A 19,084-nucleotide genomic window follows, 5' to 3' on the forward strand; every position below is an offset into this window, starting at 1 on the left:
GTGTTTACATATTTCTTATGTTAGGAATAATAAAAAGTGTCCTCTTTCTGTTAATGTTACAATCTGCTGACGCTGGAGGCTCCTTCCAGAAATGTTCAACGCATGTCTCCAAACATAAAGCAGTAAAGCATCGACACATCTTGATTTACTTTCTTTAAAAAAATTCTAATTATCTGAGCTGCTGTTATAGAAATAAATCAACTTAAGATAAGATAAGACAGGATATTCCTTTATTCGTCCCACAATGGGGAAATTTCTCTGTAACAGCAGCAAAAATATATAAAAAGAATAAATACATAATATAATATACAGTATATACAAAAACAAAAATGTATAAAAAGAGTAGTGGTTACACTGAAGACATATTGCACATAGGTAATATTGCACATTTTTTACATTTTCTGTTATTGCACATGTTTAAAATGCTTTGATATTGTTTATTATTGCAGTGAAACAGTAATAACAGTGTGTATTATGGTGACTGGTTCACTGGGAGCAGCTTTGTACAGTCTAATAGCAGCAGGGAGAAAAGAGCATGTGTGTCGCTCCTTCAGACACTTAGGATGTAACAGTCTGTCACTGAAGGAGCTGCTCAGAGCTGAAACCGTTTCATACAGAGGGTGAGAGTCATTCTCAAGCAATGATGATAGTTTTGCTACCATCCTCCTTTCTCCCACCTCCTGTACAGTGTCCAGAGGAATCCCCAGGACTGAGCTGGCCTTCCTGATCAGCTGGTCCAGTCTCTTCCTCTCCCTCTTCCTCTTCCACTCTTATAAACAGTTTTGAGAATACAGCATTGCATTAAAGCCAAGAACTTCACATGAGCTCGCATGATTGTTCCAGACTCCTACTGTAGACTGAAGTGATTGAAGACTGATGTTAACATTGATGTTATATTAACATTCTGTTTAGATGAATGGGATAACAGGACTTTAGTGCAATCCATCTTCAATGTGAGTCCCTTATTAGTGCATATTTATCACTCACTCTCTCACTCACTCACTCGTTTTCTACTGCTTATCCGAGCTACCTCAGGTCACGGGGAGCCTGTGCCTATCTCAGGCGTTATCGGGCATCAAGGCAGGATACACCCTGGACGGAGTGCCAACCCATCACAGGGCACACACACACACACTCTCATTCACTCACGCAATCACACACTACGGACAATTTTCCAGAGATGCCAATCAACCTACCATGCATGTCTTTGGACCGGGGGAGGAAACCGGAGTACCCGGAGGAAACCCCCGAGGCAAGGGGAGAACATGCAAACTCCACACACACAAGGCGGAGGCGGGAATCGAACCCCAACCCTGGAGATGTGAGGCGAACGTGCTAACCACTAAGCCACCGTGCCCCCCGCATATTTCCTCATTAATATTATTTAACCTGTAAGCATGACCGGTAACACCTACCATGTTTTTTTTTTTTTTTTTTATTATTTTTATTACCTTGGCTCCCTACTCTGCTAAAGCCTTTGAAAGCTTTCTCAATTCTTTGGAAAACTATAATTGTGGTTTAATCAGGAGCAGAAAAGAGAGCAGCCACCAGAGAAAGTGTGGGAGAAGGAAAATATTTTGCTCACAGCTGTCCAGCTCTAACAAGCCTGTCTATCTCAAATCTGTACACTCCCCTGAGGACTCCAGGCCTCCGGTCTACAGTCCTGAACCCCGGAAAAGCCTGCATTCATCCACACATGTCATCATTGTATAACAACCTCATGCTACCAGAAATGATACCTGAGCAGGTGTCGACTATAAAGTACTAAGTATGAAGGCATTTAGGTGCGGAATTCATCCAAAATGGCAGATGTGTAAAGAAATAGAACACTTACAGGCATGTAAGATGTGATTTCAGTGCTGTGTGAAGTGTAGGCCTAGTTCGCTTCTAGAGGACGATTCTTTTTCAGTAGCAGCATGTCTAAAGTGTTTTATTTTTCTCCTACCACAGCAGTTACAAAAAAAATCATCTGTAAAACATATCAGAAAAGAATTAAGACACATTTTAAAATCACAGGCGTTGACGAACAAAGTTGCACAGATTTTAAATTAAACTCTAAAGAAAATAGCATGAGGTGTCTATTACTTCAAATCAATTCAATTTCCTTTCTAGAGCACTATTTGACAACACGCATTGTCACTGCATTTACCAGCTTTACAATAATAAAGACATTCAGGATAAAAATTTGAAATCTATCAGATTTATCCTTTAATGAGCAAACGAGAGGTGCCGGTGTTGAGGAAAAACTCACTAAAATGTCAAAAAAGACATAAAAGGGAAGTCATATCTTATCTCTGTGACAACAGACAGTGTGATTATTATTATTATTATTATTATTATTATTATTATTATTATTATTATTATTGTGCTCAAAAGTGCAGTTCTATCTGCACTGAGGTAGACTTTCTTTCTTAGTTTATTTCCTCCTTAGAGCCACTAGGTGGCAGCGTCCTATTGTAAGTCCAGCAACAGTTGTCTTTAAATGATAAGGTGATATAGTGGAGTAATTACAGTGGACCTCAAAAACTCTGCTGTTTAACGAAGAAATCATCTTTTATATTTAGTTATTTTATATTTAGATTTTATAATTAGTGTTATTTTGTACACAGAGACGCGCTAAAGCACTTTGTCTTTAGAATTTTATTTTCTTCTATGAAATATCCAGGATTATAATATCACTGAACTGGGTTTATTTAAGGTCACTGAAAAGTCAAGAACCAATGAACAAAATTCACAAGTAAGAGTGAACATGCAGCTCATATGTGTTATAAATAATAATCTATAAGTAGTGTTTCTCTCATGGGTTCCTGATGTCTCAGATACCCTGGAGATTATATTCATAAAGTCTTCCAGAATATAGGATCATCCAGGATTAAGTAAGCTTTCAGAGCTGTAAAGATGGAGCAGAAGTGCTGCCCATGTTGCCACGCCCCTGAATTAATACTATAAGATGGTGTAAACACTTTTAGTGTTAATTTGAGATTTGCATGGAGAGTTGCATGTTCCACTGTGCTTAGTGCACACTTCAAAGGGCACTTGACAGATGCGTCTGGTGCTCATTAAAGCCTGGTGGTTTCCCACACCGAGTGAACACGCACTGCTCGCACCACGACTCCAGCCAATACCCAACAGGCAGAGTTTCCCACCCAGCCACATGCTGTTTACTAAACATACATCTTTCTTTTTCATTTTTATCTTTCTCCACAAATACACTTACTGGGAAGGCAACAATGTTTACTGGATCTCGAGATTCTTTCTACCAAACCAGTTTACGTCTCAGAGACACATTTCTACTAGGTCTTTGGAAAACAGGATTCATGAAATATCTTTCCAGTGTTACGCTCCGGGAGCTTGCTATCTTATGATTACAATGATTATGATTACTGCTGTTGTTGTCCTGTTAATTAGCTGACAGGATTTCTCAGAGGATTCATATGTAATATTTATTAAAGGTTTTAATCTACAATCTTAATACTAAATAGCTAATCTTGGTGGATATCAGAGAAAATTATTACGTTATGTGCATAAATGTCCGGCTTCCGTTAGCCAGAGCGCTAAGTGATGCAATGCTGACAGGATTTTTTTTTAGAGAATTGTTAAATCTTCACTGCTAATGTTATGCTAGCTAAGATTTATTTATTTATTTTGTCAGGATTTTATTAATTTTGTCTGTAAAGTACTCAACCCAGCTTTCATTAGCAAAAAGAGCTAACATGAGGATTAAACTTAGAGGATTATTAGTGGTATTTATTTAATGTTATAATCTTCAGCATTGCTGCAAACCAGCTAGCTAAGATAAGCTAATTTGACTTTACTTAAATTTAAAAAAGAAAATCCTATTCTGTTTTTTTGTTGGCAAATTAGCTAACACTTGCTAAACTGACAGGATTTCTGAGAGGATTATTACTTGACATACACTAAATGTTATCATCTTCAGCATTAATGCTAACCAGCTAGACAAGATAAACTAATTTGCAGGATTGCAGTGAGAATTTTGACTTTATATTCATATATATTTCTTTATTAGCAAAATAGCTAAAAGGTATTAAGCTGACGTATGGATTTTTTAATCATGTTCATGAAGGTTACAATCTCCATTGCTAATGTTAGTCTTCTTGCTAATTTGCACTGAGCTGGAGGGTCTGAAAGTCGATATTCATAAACGTTTATAGACTTTGGTGTTAATAATCCAGTCTCACGGCAGTTCGTGACACAGGTCACGAAATGTAATCTATTTGATTCGTGTTCGTGGAGACGAATTTCCCTTTTTATCGTGTCACTCAGCACGACTTTCGATCTAATGTATTTCAATAGGAAGCATCCTTCGTGTCTGCAACACGTTTTTTTCTGCCACTCGGAAGCATTGTTTTTGCTCATTTGTTATTCATTTTTAATTCATTTTTAAACTTTAAGCACTACATTAGTCAAGTCAAGTCAAGTCAACTTTATTTATAGAGCACATTTAAAAACAACAGCTGTTGGCCAAAGTGCTGTACAGAATTTAAGCATATAATAAAATACAAAACAAGATACAAAATGCAAAAGTCAACATAGGACACAACAACAGATAATAGACTAAGGTTATACCAGTGAGCTTACCTATGATCATACACAACAGTAAAAAGATAAGTTTTAATAAGACTTAAAATCTGCGTATGTAGGTGCTGTTCTTATACTGTATAGGGTGGTAACTTGTTCCATAACTGTGGAGCAGCCACTGAAAAGGCGCGATCACCTTTCCATTTCAGTCGAGTCCTAGGAACAGTCAACTGAAGACTACCAGTTGCCCGAAGTTCCCTAGAGAAATTACATTGTAACAGAAGGAGATCAGAGATATAGGATGGAGCCAATCCATGGAGACCCTTACAGACAAACAGCAGTGTCTTAAAATGAATACGGAATTTAACTGGAAGCCAGTGAAGAGAGATCATCACTGGTGAAATATGTTCCCTCTTCCTTGTTCCAGTTAACAATCGAGCAGCAGCATTTTGGACAAGTTGAAGATGAGACAATAGAGACTGTGAAACACCCAAGTACAGTACATTACAATAATCTAAATAAAATAATAATAAAAGCATGTATTACTCAACATTTAACCAGGAGATTTTATCCTTGTTATTATTGCTTTGTGCTATGGTCTACTTTTACTGTGTTGAAGACGTCAGCTAAAACTACATGATGACCCACCGCCGATTCTCTTTTAATGACATCCTCATCTTTCTTTCAACACATAAACACGAAAGTGTGCTTGATAATGCAACAATACGATGTCATGACCATCCGTTTTATTTCATTCTCCTTCTATTGTGAGAACGGGGGATTAGCTGTGGTTATTAAGTAAATTAAAATAATATAAAATATACATGAAATTAATTAGTGGACGCCCGCATTACCCGTGAGCCTTAGCGGAGACGGTTGCTATGGGGACGGAGCCAGCCCGTTTGCGATTGGTTGATTTCTGCAGGCCGCGAATTTTCCTTCATTGCGCTCAAACCACTTCCCAGGTAAAGCCACGAGACTTGAATGTAATGGTGAAATTTGTTTAAATGTTATAATTGATGCTTTTCTTTGCCATTAGACTCACATGGTTTACATGTTAGAGCAACGAGTTAAAGGCCGACCGACGGTTTCCATATTAACAGTAAAAAAGAAGAAAAAAAAAAACGACGCGCCTTTTGTGCAGTCATACAGAAAATGGGAAAAACGTGAATTTTATTGATTTATTAAGTATTTTAAGGACAATTTGTCACATTTTAAACATTTTTTCAACATATCTAGCCTTCACTACATAAACTTTTTCTGTTCTCCCTGCAGATCCCATCAAACTTCACCTTCACCTTATATAATCACCTCATGTCCAAAAACCAAAGGCACTTTTAAGAGCCAATCTCTATCTATCTATCTATCTATCTATCTATCTATCACAACTCTCTGTCCATCTATATTTCTATCCGTCTCTTCAATATCTATCTGTTCTCTATCTCAATTTCTCTATTTCTCAATCTTTCCTCTCTTTCTGTTTTTGTCTACTTGTCTGTTATCTGTCTCTGTCTGTCTGTCAGTCTGTCTGTCTGTATCTGTCTGTGTTGCAATGTGTTGACCCACAAAACCCCCGTTACCAAGAGGGGAGACGCATGGTTCTTGAAATGGAACTTGACCGCCTTACAGCTGAATCCAAGGTCAGAGTTTTTATATACCTCAATCATGTTATACTTGACCATACAGATGGTGGACAAATTGAATTAAAAACATAATGAATGTGGAAGGATGAGTGTATTAGATTTCAGACAGGTATATTGCATGATGAGTTAAGCAATTAACATCCTATCCTGCTCTCTGGCATATGTAAATGAGGGAATATATTCTGGAAGAATAGAGCTCCATCTCCTGAGTTAGAGACTTCTATGCCAAGGCTCATTCAAGCCGTTAACACCTTACTAACACACTATGTTGTGTTTTCTTTTCACTAGTTACATTTCTTTTGGTTCCAGGACATTTAACATTATCAGTCTTCCAAGAAATATTCACTCCAACACACAGAGCAGCTTTGGAGAGGAAACGTGCAGGCTCTGGAGGAGAACCTCCACGGTCCTCTAAAAGGGTCTTTAGAGGGGTAGGTCGTGGCAAGCTAAGGGGAAGGCGAGGAGGGTGACGTAAAGCCTCAGCTACAGGTTATATGTGAATTATTTGACGTTTTTTGGAATTTACTATGTAAATAGTGGACCAACTGAAATTAGAACACTGTGATTGATTGATTGAGAATGTAAAATACTCCAATATCCAAAAAGACCTTTTTGTGGCACTACTATAGAAGACATTACCAAGTACTTAACAGAAATGTCTGATTTAAAAAATTGTTCAGTATATACAGTAGGTTGGGAAAAAAAAAGAACATGAATGCAGTTATAGCCTAACCTGTTGTTATTCTTCTGTGTTCAGTCACATACCCTCCGGTTGAGTGTTCCCTGTCATCCAGTGTTGAGGTTCCCTCAGAAATACTAAATCCTCAAGAGGAATTTGGTAAATAACAGTGATGGATTTAAGTTTAAATCTAAAAGTCAACTAAAGTAATTAAAGACAAATCATTGTAGCCAAAAATAAATAAATAAATAAATAAATAAATAAATAAAAATGAACAAGTTAAAGTAAATTAATAATGCATGCAATAATTGATAAAGCAGAAAAACAGAGGAATACATACCATACTGGACAGGGCTCCCAGTCAACCAACATTTCTTCTTTGCCCTGTCAAGAAATTAAAAAGCATTAAAACACATAAATTCAATTCTTAGCATACTGTAAGGCTATTATGATTGGTTATAGGCACTGAGTTTCATTGATACAAAGGGTCATTGTTGATATTTACAGTATCTGATAATGAATTTTTCAGCACAAGCTCCTTCCTCATCTGTAATTCAAAAAGACTAAACACATAAAAATGATCTATCTAACAATTATGGTATGTATAGTATGTATTGCCAACACACAAGGAGGTTTCTAAATCCTATATTACACTCTGCATACTGTCTACACTATGCATTTCTTGTATGACTGTCTAACCTTTCTCACTCGTTCTCTTACAACACTCCTGATGGGGAAAGTCTCTAAGCGAGTGTGATAGGACCAATCTGTGAACATCAAAAACATGTTTCACACATTTCTTAGATTAGGAACAAAATAAACAACTAAGAAGACTTAAGTAGTGACCAGACTTACAAGGATGACATGTGATGTTTATCTTTAATCAAAAGTTGAACCAGGTTTAACTTCTACCCTATAACCAAATTATTCTCAGTTCAAATGTGGTATTCTTGCTGGAATAACAATACCTCTGCTGAGCCACAGATCACAATTGAGAATACTCTACTGCTGCTTCTTCTACTACTTGGCAATGCATTTTGGTCCAATTAGACACCTGAAGCCAGTTGGATTTTATAGTTTGTCTGTTAGGACTAATTATCTGTTGTAAGTAGTTAAAAAACCCAATAGAAATATAGCAAATAACCAAAGGTAAAATAGCAATGTCAGCACACTGATGGAAGCATCAATCATTGCATTTACATGCACTTACTCTTTTGTGGCTTTTTCCTCTCAGGCATATGTCTTAGTCCACCTGTGGGATAGAAGATTACAGTCCAGTCATATATCCACTCAGAATAAAATAAAATAATAATAATTGACAAAAATGCACTTTGTAATGTCTTTTCAACATCAATGTGTCCCTGGTGCATCTAGATACACCCAAAAAAATATGAGAACAGAACATCCTCTCTCTTTCAGTAAATGTGTACACACAATATTATATTTGGCTCCACATTTTACATCATGTGCAGGATTATTAGCATAGTATCCAGTAGGCTTCTAGATTGCTCCATCTAAAATGGCTTTTTTCAGACAGACAATGAACTGAGGGTCTGAATAAAAGGGCCAATTTAAGATAAATATGGATTTTTTTGTAACTGTGGACATGCAAAGCTATTCTAGTGGAGTTACAGAATAAAACTAGATTTGTAAAGTTTTTTTCGCGTCAAACTTTGATGTTGTCTTGATGGGGGTAGAAATCGCCGATGTACAGTCTTTTAGCAGGAAAGTAGGTGCAGGATCAAGAGTACATGATGAGGAGTTAGATTTTTGTATTAGCTCAGTGATTAATGAGGAATTGGCTAAGGCTAAGGGGGGCACGGTGGCTTAGTGGTTAGCACGTTCGCCTCACAGGGTCGGGGTTCGATTCCCGCCTCCGCCTTGTGTGTGTGTGGAGTTTGCATGTTCTCCCTGTGCCTCGGGGGTTTCCTCCGGGTACTCCGGTTTCCTCCCCCGGTCCAAAGACATGCATGGTAGATTGATTGGCATCTCTGGAAAATTGTCCGTAGTGTGTGATTGCGTGAGTGAATGAGTGTGTGTGTGTGCCGTGTGATGGGTTGGCACTCCGTCCAGGGTGTATCCTGCCTTGATGCCCGATGACACCTGAGATAGGCACAGGCTCCCCGTGACCCGAAGTAGTTCGGATAAGCGGTAGAAGATGAATGAATGAATGAATGAATGGCTAAGGCTAGGGTTGTCATAGAATTATTAGATTGAGATTTCATATGCTCATCGGTAGTTGGTTCCTCACCAAATGTCTCATACAGTATCTAGCTTACCCTGGAAATGGTTCAGGAAAGAGCAGCACATGGATTCAGAGTCACTAAGGCTGTGCTTTGGTGCTTGAGTCAGTTTATTAATTGTGCTAAATAACATTCTGGGCCTATTGCTAGCTTTGTTAACGATTTGCTTTGTTGGAGATATGGGAAGAGCGGGCTGTATTTAAAGCCAATTTATATTGCTGAAGACATTCAGCAAATATAAGAAAATGGCCAGTTGAACCAGTTTTCCTAATTAACTCAAACACGTCACGCTAAAACATTTTTGCTGCTTGATGCTAAAGTAAAACTTTCAAGTTTCTCATTTCCATGAATAATCTACAAGAAAAGTCCATCTGATATTATATTATTAGACAGATGATAGATCTATCTGTACTAGGGCTGCTGGAACAAATTTCTTGAGTCATACACTTAAATGTCAGGGTAGGGACGCATGATATTTGAAAAAATTAAAATGTAAAAATTTTGTTTTTCTGCACCATATATTGTGATAGAAATTCACAAAAAAAAAATTCACCAGATAACTTGAATAGCTCTATTTAGAAAGAATTAACCATTCAAGGATGATTGGGTGATTTTGTAGGTGGATGAATACACATTGAAAATAATGAACAAATCACAAGCATAAATAAATACAACAGAACAAAGATACAAATGAAATAAATAGTGCTTTTATATATTTTCAGGTAAATCTAACAGGAACAGAAATTGAATAGTCAAATGTAAAATAACACTGCATATTCATAACTGTATAAATTAAATAGAATTAATTTGTGTTAAAACTACAAAAGTGATTTTTCTCTTTGTCTTTTGTTGTTTGATTGACATTCATGACACAGAAAGCAGCAGGAATATAGGCTACGGTCACTTTAAGACGGATGCGCGGATCCTAAATTCTGTTACACAACCAATTTTCTTTCTCAATTGTAACAGCATTCTGTGTTCAGGTCTGCATGGCTCTGTGTGTGTGTGCACTCAGAATACAGCTGCACGTGCAGAATTCAGTTCTCTTTCTCGTCTTTGTGTGCTCAAATGGTTTAAAATGGCTTTAATGTTGAAACTTACATGACCTAAAACACACTGAAATGATAAACTTTAATTATACAGCATGATGGTCAAACTTTGCATTTGATCTGAGAATCACGTACGTCAGGGGCATTGTTGTTACGCCCTTAAAGCTAGTGTAGGCAACGTTAGAGAAACCAGCCAGAGGTGCTAGATTATGAGAGTATCCAACTGTAAAAATACCCCCCCTCCCATCAGGCCTCACAAATTAAGCATACATTTGATTTTGGTCATTTTTTGTGCGTACTATATGTATAGTTATTTCTAAAAGCAAAGCAAACTCATGGCACCAATTGAAACAGTTTTAGAAGTGCTTACAGAGCACACATAAGAGAGAGTCTAAAATTCAGTGAATCCTTTGGTCCTTCTTGTCAGTGGGGTCAAAGGATGTCAGTGTTTATGTCCATGAGCGCTTGAAGGCAACAAATCTTAAAATCAATTGGAAAATTGAAATTTGATGAGCACATTTCATGCTAACCACACCACATGCCGCACTTGTGTGTTATTGCGATCTAGTATTTTAAATAATAAGTTAAAGCTTTATTTGGTATATGAGTAATTTTCTTTCTCCAAACCCACAGCTGTCTTCACAGGGTCAGCCAGGGGCACAGTCACATGTCCCAAAAAGAAAAAGTCAGGTATGTAAATAATGTTTGTAGGGTAATTATTGGTGGATCTGATATCTCTATTAACATAGCTCATTTGTCAAGCAGATTCTCATAAGGAATCGAATTAATTAAATAGAATTTAAAGGGGACCTCTTATGCTCATTTCCAGTTCTATATTTATGTCGCTTTGTAGAAGCCAACATTCTCTTTTCCTTAGACAAAAATTTATCAAGAGTAACTCCTCCTAGGGCTTTCAAGCCACATGAACCAAATTCAGATATGTTGTAGACCCTGGTCTGAAGTTTGTTGCTATTTACTTTTCTAAGCGATCCGAGTACCAGTACTTCCGGTACCGGGTCTCAAAATGGCCTTTTTTCCCCATAGACTCCCATTATAAACTTTGGAGGTTTATAACTCGGCAAGCTTTCGAACTATCTACTCCAAACTCGGCCAGCTCCTTTAGGGTGATACTCTGAACAAACTTTTAAAAATTAGCACAACATGGACTTGTGACATGTCAAAACACTCAGCGCAATGAGGAGAACTACCTCACGTGCATTCTGGTCACGTCACGTGACGTCACATGAAAAAAAATAATTAGCACAACATGGGCATGTGACATATCAAAACACTCAGCCCAATGTGGGGAACTTCCTCAAGAGTATTCGGATGACGTCACATGCTCATCTCCACTTACCTCCAAATGTTTTGGCACCCTAGCTTTCTGTCTACTTGTTTCCAAAAGTAACACTGTCCCTTATGTCCTCGCCTCCAAAAAGCACCAGCCTTTGCGAATACTTGCACCGTCAAAGACATCAAAGTTTGTCGCGAAAAAAACTTTACAAATCTAGTTTTATTCTGTAACTCCACTAGAATAGCTTTGCATGTCCACAGTTACAAAAAAATCCTTATTTATCTTAAATTGGCCCTTTTATTCAGACCCTCAGTTCATTGTCTGTTTGAAAAAAGCCATTTTAGATGGAGCAATCTAGAAGCCTACTGGTTACTATGCTAATAATCCTGCACATGATGTAAAATGTGGAGCCAAATATAATATTGTGTGTACACATTTACTGAAAGAGAGAGGATGTTCTGTTCTCATATTTTTTGGGGGGTATCTAGATGCACCAGGGACACATTGATGTTGAAAAGACATTACAAAGTGCATTTTTGTCAATTATTATTATTTTATTTTATTCTGAGTGGATATATGACTGGACTGTAATCTTCTATCCCACAGGTGGACTAAGACATATGCCTGAGAGGAAAAAGCCACAAAAGAGTAAGTGCATGTAAATGCAATGATTGATGCTTCCATCAGTGTGCTGACATTGCTATTTTACCTTTGGTTATTTGCTATATTTCTATTGGGTTTTTTAACTACTTACAACAGATAATTAGTCCTAACAGACAAACTATAAAATCCAACTGGCTTCAGGTGTCTAATTTGACCAAAATGCATTGCCAAGTAGTAGAAGAAGCAGCAGTAGAGTATTCTCAATTGTGATCTGTGGCTCAGCAGAGGTATTGTTATTCCAGCAAGAATACCACATTTAAACTGAGAATAATTTGGTTATAGGGTACAAGTTAAACCTGGTTCAACTTTTGATTAAAGATAAACATCACATGTCATCCTTGTAAGTCTGGTCACTACTTAAGTCTTCTTAGTTGTTTATTTTGTTCCTAATCTAAGAAATGTGTGAAACATGTTTTTGATGTTCACAGATTGCTCCTATCACACTCGCTTAGAGACTTTCCCCATCAGGAGTGTTGTAAGAGAACGAGTGAGAAAGGTTAGACAGTCATACAAGAAATGCATAGTGTAGACAGTATGCAGAGTGTAATATAGGATTTAGAAACCTCCTTGTGTGTTGGCAATACATACTATACATACCATAATTGTTAGATAGATCATTTTTATGTGTTTAGTCTTTTTGAATTACAGATGAGGAAGGAGCTTGTGCTGAAAAATTCATTATCAGATACTGTAAATATCAACAATGACCCTTTGTATCAATGAAACTCAGTGCCTATAACCAATCATAATAGCCTTACAGTATGCTAAGAATTGAATTTATGTGTTTTAATGCTTTTTAATTTCTTGACAGGGCAAAGAAGAAATGTTGGTTGACTGGGAGCCCTGTCCAGTATGGTATGTATTCCTCTGTTTTTCTGCTTTATCAATTACTGCATGCATTATTAATTTATTTTAACTTGTTAATTTTTATTTATTTATTTATGGCTACAATGATTTGTCTTTAATTACTTTAGTTTTACATGACTTTTAGATTTAAACTTAAATCCATCACTGTTATTTACCAAATTCCTCTTGAGGATTTAGTATTTCTGAGGGAACCTCAACACTGGATGACAGGGAACACTCAACCGGAGGGTATGTGACTGAACACAGAAGAATAACAACAGGTTAGGCTATAACTGCATTCATGTTCTTTTTTTTTTTTCAACCTACTGTATATACTGAACAATTTTTTAAATCAGACATTTCTGTTAAGTACTTGGTAATGTCTTCTATAATAGTGCCACAAAAAGGTTTATGAACTTTTTAATGTCTTTTTGGATATTGGAGTATTTTACATTCTCAATCAATCACAGTGTTCTAATTTCAGTTGGTCCACTATTTACATAGTAAATTCCAAAAAACGTCAAATAATTCACATATAACCTGTAGCTGAGGCTTTACGTCACCCTCCTCGCCTTCCCCTTAGCTTGCCACGACCTACCCCTCTAAAGACCCTTTTAGAGGACCGTGGAGGTTCTCCTCCAGAGCCTGCACGTTTCCTCTCCAAAGCTGCTCTGTGTGTTGGAGTGAATATTTCTTGGAAGACTGATAATGTTAAATGTCCTGGAACCAAAAGAAATGTAACTAGTGAAAAGAAAACACAACATAGTGTGTTAGTAAGGTGTTAACGGCTTGAATGAGTCTTGGCATAGAAGTCTCTAACTCAGGAGATGGAGCTCTATTCTTCCAGAATATATTCCCTCATTTACATATACCAGAGAGCAGGATAGGATGTTAATTGCTTAACTCATCATGCAATATACCTGTCTGAAATCTAATACACTCATCCTTCCACATTCATTATGTTTTTAATTCAATTTGTCCACCATCTGTATGGTCAAGTATAACATGATTGAGGTATATAAAAACTCTGACCTTGGATTCAGCTGTAAGGCGGTCAAGTTCCATTTCAAGAACCATGCGTCTCCCCTCTTGGTAACGGGGGTTTTGTGGGTCAAAGACATATCTGGTGGCCATTGCAACACAGACAGATACAGACAGACAGACTGACAGACAGAGACAGATAACAGACAAGTAGACAAAAAACAGAAAGAGAGGAAAGATTGAGAAATAGAGAAATTGAGATAGAGAACAGATAGATATTGAAGAGACGGATAGAAATATAGATGGACAGAGAGGTTGTGATAGATAGATAGATAGATAGATAGATAGATAGATAGATAGATAGATAGATAGATAGATAGATAGATAGATAGAGATTGGCTCTTAAAAGTGCCTTTGGTTTTTGGACATGAGGTGATTATATAAGGTGAAGGTGAAGTTTGATGGGATCTGCAGGGAGAACAGAAAAAGTTTCTGTAGTGAAGGCTAGATATGTTGAAAAAATGTTTAAAATGTGACAAATTGTCCTTAAAATACTTAATAAACCAATAAAATTCACGTTTTTCCCATTTTCTGTATGACTGCACAAAAGGCACGTCTTTTTTTTCTTCTTTTTTACCGTTAATATGGAAACCGTTGTTCGGCCTTTAACTCGTTGCTCTAACATGTAAACCATGTGAGTCTAATGGCAAAGAAAAGCATCAATTATAACATTTAAACAAATTTCACCATTACATTCAAGTCTCGTGGCTTTACCTGGGAAGTGGTTTGAGCGCAATGAAGGAGAATTCGCGCCCTGCAGAAATCAACCAATCGCAAACGGGCTGGCTCCGTCTCCATAGCAACCGTCTCCGCTAAGGCTCACGGGTAATGCGGGCGTCCATTAATTAATTTCATGTATATTTTATATTATTTTAATTTACTTAATAACCACAACTAATCCCTCGTTCTCACAATAGAAGGAGAATGAAATAAAACGGACGGTCATGACATCGTGTTGTTGAATGATCAAGCACACTTGTGTTTATGTGTTGAAACAAAGATGAGGATGTTATTAAAAGAGAATCGGCGGTGGGTCATCAGGTAGTTTTAGCTGACGTCATCAACACAGTAAAAGTAGAAAAGGCTCATGGGTAATGTAGTATTTAGTTTACTGTCCGAACGCTTCCGAGAGGCAGAAAGCAAAACGTGGAGCGGAATCGAAAGATGCTTCTTATTGAAATACATTAGATCGAAGGAAGGGAAATACGTGTCCACGAACACGGATCAAATAGATTACAGCTCGTGACTATGCCACGAACTGCCGTGAGACTGGGTTGTAATAGAAGGAGAATAAAATAATACGGATGGTCATGACATCGTATTGTTGAATTATCAGGCACACTTTCGTGTTTATGTGTTGAAAGAAAGATGAGGATGTCATGATGTCATCATGTAGTTTTAGCTGACGTCTTCAACACAGTAAAAGTAGACCATAGCACAAAGCAATAATAACAAGGATAAAATCTCCTGGTTAAATGTTGACTAATGTAGTGCTTAAAGTTTAAAAATGAATTAAAAATGAATAACAAATGACCAAAAACAATGCTTCCGAGTGGCAGAAAAAAAAACGTGTTGCAGACACGAAGGATGCTTCCTATTGAAATACATTACTGTAGATCGAAAGTCGTGCTGAGTGACACGAAAAAAAAGGGAAATTCGTCTCCACGAACACGAATCAAATAGATTACATTTCGTGACCTGTGTCACGAACTGCGGTGAGACTGGATTATTAACACCAAAGTCTATAAACGATATATAAATGAATATCGACTTTCAGACCCTCCAGCTCAGTGCAAATTAGCAAGAAGACTAACATTAGCAATGGAGATTGTAACCTTCATGAACAAGATTAAAAAATCCATACGTCAGCTTAATACCTTTTAGCTATTTTGCTAATAAAGAAATATATATGAATATAAAGTCAAAATTGCAAAATTTGCAATCCTGCAAATTAGTTTATCTTGTCTAGCTGGTTAGCATTAATGCTGAAGATGATAACATTTAGTGTATGTCAAGTAATAATCCTCTCAGAAATCCTGTCAGTTTAGCAAGTGTTAGCTAATTTGCCAACAAAAAAACAGAATAGGATGTTCTTTTTTAAATTTAAGTAAAGTCAAATTAGCTTATCTTAGCTAGCTGGTTTGCAGCAATGCTGAAGATTATAACATTAAATAAATACCACTAATAATCCTCTAAGTTTAATCCTCATGCTAGCTCTTTTTGCTAATGAAAGCTGGGTTGAGTACTTTACAGACAAAATTAATAAAATCCTGACAAAATAAATAAATAAATCTTAGCTAGCATAACATTAGCAGTGAAGACTGTGAAGAAGATTTAATTCTCTAAAAAATCCTGTCAGCATTGCATCACTTAGCGCTCTGGCTAACGGAAGCCGGACATTTATGCACATAACGTAATAATTTTCTCTGATATCCACCAAGATTAGCTATTTAGTATTAAGATTGTAGATTAAAACCTTTAATAAATATTACATATGAATCCTCTGAGAAATCCTGTCAGCTAATTAACAGGACAACAACAGCAGGATGAATTTATTTAGCTGTTTTGCTATAACGTTGATTAAATATGACTTAGCAATCCTCACAGTTATCCTCTCTTGTTAGCTGAACTTAGCTAGCCGGTTAGCACTAACACTGAACATGATGATATTTATTAAATAGCTTAGTCTTTATTTAGTCTTTGATAAATATCTGACTTGCATTAGCAGTAAACAAGATTATGAGTTGTGTTATTTAGCTGGTTAGCAAAATAGCTGTATCTTGCTTTCTGAATATTTCCATATATGGGCTAAACAAAACATTGGTTTTAAAGCCACACCCACTCTCTAATTTCCAAATAAAGACTTAACACATTTCCTTACACTGTAAATCCTTTTTGGCTGCATGGTAAGGAGTTTTAAATTTTTTGTTACAACCTAATGTTTTAGAAAAACTGATTAAATTCTCACTCATTAAATTCGCTAATTTTTTATTGAGTTGAACGGGAATTCAGGATCTTGCCCAAATTCCTTCCTCTACAGACAGCCTTACCATCTGCATGGGAAGTGTGTTCTCGTAATTGGAAGTGTCCTGGCAGGCTGTCAGATTTTTATATTTTTTTTTTTTGGATGAGTCAAATTAGTCGATTCATGCGAGTTAAGGTCGTCTAGACCAAGTTGGGGTCTTGTGACTGGTAAATTGGCTCGCTCTGGAAGTTCCTCACCTCATATATTTCAAAGAGCAATTAAATGCCCGGCCGAGTCCGTTAATTTTCTAAATATAAACAGTGTTTACGTCCACAGGGAATATTTACTTTCTTTGCTGTCAGAATGCGGTCAAGTGCCACACTGATGAAGTTAGAGTGGAAATGTTCAGTCTGGCCCAGCTTGACAAGTGTCTGCATCATTAATATAACATTGTAAGAAATATGTGTTGAATGAAACAAAATTAATCTTGAACTAGAAATGAAATGAAATTAAACAAAAGCCAAAAAAATGGAGTTTGCTGTTTTTGTTGTGTCTGTTGTATGTCTTCGTCGTGTCTCACTCCACATTGGTGTTTAATATGAAGCTCATATGAAAGCAGACACTCAGGACTTTGTAGTGTTTTATAACTATTTCTGTTTTTATCTAGAATATTAGAAGTTATAGTAAAGTTATCAAACAGAGGAAAAACACGTCTCATGCTGAAAGTCAAGAGTCCTGACTCGTTTTAGATCAGATCTGCAGCTGTAAATATTCTTTTGTTTATACTGATTGAAAATGTCCCATTAGTCGATTTCCAGTCTATCTGCTTAAAGGGACGCCAATGTGCTGTTAAAAAGGGTTAACGTGTCTATGGGGAATCCCTTTCTGTATTTGATAGGGTTTAGAACCGTTTTATGGCAACAAACAACCTTTTATATAAATATAAACTATATTAGGTTTTTTTATCACTTGATTTATTTCCAAAGTAAAGTCGGATGGACTTCTGGACTGGGGGATGTGGTAGCTCAGTGGTTAAGGTGTCGGGCTACTGATCGGAAGGTCATGGGTTCAAACCCCAGGTCCACCAAGCTGCCACTGCTGGGCCCCTGAGCAAGGCCCTTAACCCTCAGTTGCTCAGTTGTAAGTCACTCTGGATAAGGGTGTCTGCTAAATGCCGTAAATGTAAAGTCAAATCAAACATTCAGAACTATTTAAAGTTCCTCCAAAAGAACTGTTTCAAAACCTCATGGATGTTGCATGGTTCCTACAGGAACCTTAATATCAATAAAAAACCTTTAAATGCAACAAGTGGAGTCTTGATTTTCTTTTAGAGAACCATAACTTAGATTGGATTGATCCTCTGATCATTTTGGATAGTTAGCACTTCTCTGCTCTGCTCTAGTTTTGGAAGAAGGTATTGTTCTATGACGTCCCTTTAACATCCAGGGGAATTTTCCATTCAACAAAATTTTGTAGTGGAGAAAAAGTTCTTTAGACTATAAAAATGTTTTCATGGCATAGGGGAAAAAAGGGGTCCTTTAAGAAGTGGTACTGAAAGGTTCTTTAGGGAACCAAAATGGTTCTATGGCATTGCTTTTATTTTCTTTTTCCTTAAAAGGTGTCTACCTAGACAGGGTTCTAATAAGGGGAGAGGGTTAGGGATGTTAACCTGAGAAAAACTTGATAATCCTTAAGAGTTCAAGATTCAGGCAATTTTTCTAGGAGTGTGTGCAGAGCAGACTGAACATAAAATCAGATAAATAAATATTAAATATAGTAAAATGTTTGGAGAATCCAGCTGAATAGTTAGAACTGATTTCCTGATTAGATCTTGTGAAAATTTCGTGTGTAATTGATACACACAGCTTGAACTCAGTGTGAAGTTGGTGAAAGTATATAAACAGCTATTCTTAGAATGACTTGCACATCAAAAATCCAAATGTGGTGAAATCAGACCTCTTGTGTGAAGGGTTTGACCGCTGGATGAGCTCCAGTGGCGTTTGACATCTTTATTGAACAACAGGCCTCCATTCACAGCTCTGACGTTCATTTTCGAAGCTCTGACGAAACCTTACTCTCATATAAGCGTGAGTGTAACGCGTTGGTGCGTGTGAAAAGAGCG

General features: G+C 36.9%; 1 long non-coding RNA gene across 1 annotated transcript; it reads left to right on the forward strand.

The window, feature by feature from the left end:
• The first annotated feature begins 10,720 nt into the window (after positions 1 to 10,720).
• LOC132839808 (uncharacterized) lies at positions 10,721 to 12,607 on the forward strand. The gene is made up of 3 exons (XR_009647761.1): positions 10,721 to 10,843; positions 12,054 to 12,095; positions 12,539 to 12,607. It is a non-coding gene; the product is annotated as an uncharacterized LOC132839808 (long non-coding RNA).
• Positions 12,608 to 19,084: the final 6,477 nt, after the last annotated feature.

This window comes from Tachysurus vachellii, chromosome 24 (assembly GCF_030014155.1).
Source record: "Tachysurus vachellii isolate PV-2020 chromosome 24, HZAU_Pvac_v1, whole genome shotgun sequence".
NCBI lineage: Eukaryota > Metazoa > Chordata > Actinopteri > Siluriformes > Bagridae > Tachysurus > Tachysurus vachellii.